Source organism: Glycine max, chromosome 1, assembly GCF_000004515.6.
Source record: "Glycine max cultivar Williams 82 chromosome 1, Glycine_max_v4.0, whole genome shotgun sequence".
Taxonomy (NCBI): domain Eukaryota; kingdom Viridiplantae; phylum Streptophyta; class Magnoliopsida; order Fabales; family Fabaceae; genus Glycine; species Glycine max.
Window position 1 is genome coordinate 12,575,398 of NC_016088.4, and position 3,511 is coordinate 12,578,908.

At 38.6% G+C, this 3,511-nt stretch overlaps 2 non-coding genes across 2 annotated transcripts; one reads left to right on the top strand and one right to left on the bottom strand.

Annotated features, from left to right (window-relative positions):
• Positions 1-1,373: 1,373 nt before the first annotated feature.
• On the top strand, positions 1,374-1,429 carry MIR4411 (microRNA MIR4411). The gene has a single exon (NR_048751.1). It is a non-coding gene; the product is annotated as a microRNA MIR4411 (primary transcript).
• Positions 1,430-1,496: 67 nt separating this feature from the next.
• Positions 1,497-1,569, bottom strand: MIR10408 (microRNA MIR10408). The gene has a single exon (NR_161667.1). It is a non-coding gene; the product is annotated as a microRNA MIR10408 (primary transcript).
• Between the last annotated feature and the right edge of the window lie 1,942 nt (positions 1,570-3,511).

Below are 3,511 nucleotides of genomic sequence, written 5' to 3' on the forward strand. Positions count from 1 at the left end.
AACTACATCATCTTCTGGGTCACCTACCTAGACTAGGTCATCAACCCAGAAAGGAAAGCTTGAAGGGTCATTGACCCAGATAACTACCGTCAAACCTGAGTCATCAACTCAGGAATCCCCAAAACCAACAACAACCAAACAGACCGTGGCTGACTGTGCCTGGTCAATACAAACTTTCTCGGCCTTAGAAGATATAGGCCTCACCAAAGTACCAAAATTGGCCAAAAAGACCTGGGCAGAAATGGCCTCAGAATCAAACGATGATTCTGAAACAGATCTGCAAAAACAAATCCAAAAGGCCAAACAGACCAAAACTGTCTGTAACCAAAAACCAAGCCAATCGTTGACTCAACAAGAATCAACACCACAACCCAACAACAGTTATATTTCAAAAAACAAATTTTTCAATGTTTTACAAATGGAACCAGAATACTGGGACAAGAATCCTTTCAAAGCAACCGCCAAAGTATTCCCCCCGGGATTCCATTACAGGCCAACAGCCACAAACAAAACCCGCAAATTCTACGAATTCATTCTAATAGATACAAACTCAGTATCTATTAAACACTTCAAAGACCCCAAAGATCCAAATCTAAATACCCATTCCACAATCCAAATCCTAAAGGTTATGCAGCCACGACATTATGGTTCAAACTTAAACCAACCCAAAAAATTTTCTGCACCATTTGACCCTGCAGGATATAATTATTGGGATTACATTGACGCCTGGACCAATGTGTTCTGGCATCAAAATAGTAAATTCAAGCATTCATGGCTAATTTACTTCAAAAATAACACTGTGTATAATTTTCCAAATTGGTTCCTCCAATGGTGGAACTACTTCGGACCAATTCCACAGATATTCCCAGAAGAAGTCCAACAGGGATTCCAACAATTCAACAAGCTCTACAATAGCAAGGAATCACGAATTCCGGCAGATTTAAAGTACTTTTCCAGTTTTTCTTTGTCATGGATTTTTTCATGGCAATACAGATACGAAAAAACCGAAAACAGCAAACAGTATCCACCATTGCAGAGACACGCCTTTGTAAAATGGTGGTCACAATTCGATACCTCAAAGGCTGCTCCAGAACAAGTCAAGAACTGGTTCCAGAGCAATCCTGAGTTCCTCAAACCTGCTGATCCGGAGACATCTTTGTTTCTGAATCAAAAGTCGCAACTTGCAGCATTCTTAGCAAGCTCAAAATCTAAAGAGAGTCTTGCTTAGAATCTTAAAGAAGTTCTCCAACTACTTCAACAGGAAGTGGAAGAAGAACCTCCCAAGAAGGAAGTCGAATCATCTGAGACTAATGATGACTAAGAAGATGATCCATTCTACCAGAATGAGGATGACTGTTTTGGTATATCGTTAGACGACGATTAATTAGTTGTAGTAATCATGAATTATTGTAACTAATTTGTCGGTACCTCTTAATAATGTAATTTGTAAAAGTTTTGTAACAGTTCCGGTAAATATTATCGACACTGTAGAAACAGTGAAAATTGAGTCTATTTAAAGGAGTCCTCGTTCCCTTTGTGAGGCACCCTTTCAGATAGTCTCAAAACCAGGATTTAGAGAGAGAAGCTCTGCCTAGGGAAAAACTCTTTGTAAGCTTTTCTTTCGGTTTCAATAAATTTCAAGTTCTATTTTTCATATCTCCCTTCTCCACTCACCGATCCTGTGCGGCTCTGCCGCCGCTTTGGTTTCTTTGTTTTCAAAAACCTGGGTTTGTCAGCCATTCCGGTGTGCCCTTGATATCTGCTTTACAAGTTTATAATTTCCTTTCGTTTATCATACTGCATTCTTACTTCCTATCTGTCCGTTTGATCTTATTCCGCTGATCTCTTATATATATATATATATATATATATATATATATATATATATATATATATATATATATATATATATATATATATATATATCAAAACGCTCAGAATGAGACCCTGAGCGTGGTTTAGAGGTTGGTTTTGTTAAATTTTAAGTTGCACGCAAAATGATAATTTTTAGACTAATTAATTGCGAATTAATCTATAACCATCTGGTTATGGGTGACTCTTCGTTAATTAGTCTAACCGCGTATTTCTCCCCCAATGTACATACTTCTACCAAGAATATATATATATATATATATATATATATATATATATATATATACACATTGAATAATATATATTTATATAATTATTTAAATGTAATACTTACAAAATTCTGAGAAGAAATTCCAGGATGTCACAATACTCCCACCCTTTAAGGAATTTCGTCCCTGAAATTAACTACTCTAGGAACAAACTTGGGTACAACTCTCTCACCCTATCCTCTAACTCCCAGGTTGAATCACCCTCGCCGGGTCCCTACTGCACTTTCTCCAACGCGATCTCTTTACCTCTCAGCGACTTCATTCTTCGATCAGTAATCTTCTGAGGTTGTGCTTTATAGGTGAGGTTATCCTTCACTTGTACTTCGTCCAGTGCGAGTACATGAGATGGATCCGAGTTGTATCGTCTCAGTTGAGAGACATGAAACACAGGGTGCAAATTCGATAAGCTCGGAGGTAGAGCGATTTGATAAGCTACAGGCCCAACCTTCTTTAAAATTTGATATGGACCTAGATACTTGGGCGTCAGCTTCCTAGATTTGAGAGCTCTCCCGACTCCAGTTACAGGAGAAACCTTCAAAAACACATGTTCTCCTTCTTGAAAATCTAATGGCTTTCTCCTTCTGTCATAATAGCTCTTCTGCCTATCCTGGGATGCTTTTATTTTCTCTCGAATCAATTTCACTTGTTCGGTAATTTGTTGTAGCATTTTAGGCCCAAGGAGTACTGCTTCCCCATCATCGTACCAACAAAGAGGATTTTTGCACTTTCGTCCATATAGGGCTTCAAAAGGTGCCATACCAATGCTGGCTTGGTAGCTGTTGTTGTAAGTAAATTCAATCAATGGCAAACGTTCCATCCAACTGCCTAGTTGCTCTATAATACTCGCCCAGAGTAGATCTTCTAGAATCTGAATGGTTCGCTCAGTCTGACCATCTGTTTGGGGATGATAAGTTGAACTGAGCTTCAACTTTGTCCCCAATGCTTCATGCAGACTTGTCCAAAATCGCGAGGTAAACCTCGGGTCCCTGTCTGATACGATACTGGAAGGAATTCCATGTAACCTTACTACTTCTTTGATATACAACTCTACTAACTTCTCCATTTTATATTTCATATTTACCGGAATAAAATGAGCAGATTTGGTGAGTCGATCTACTATAACCCACACAACATCATGTCCACGACTCGTCTTGGGTAAACTAGATACAAAATCCATAGATATGCTCTCCCATTTCCATTCCGGAATTTCTAGTGGCTTTAATTCTCCTGATGGTCGTTGGTGATCAGCTTTCGCCTTTGACATGTCAAACATTTTGCTAAATATTCAGCTACATCTTTCTTCATGCCATGCCACCAAAAACTTCTCTTCAAATCTTGGTACATCTTAGTCATCCCTGGATGGAAACTAT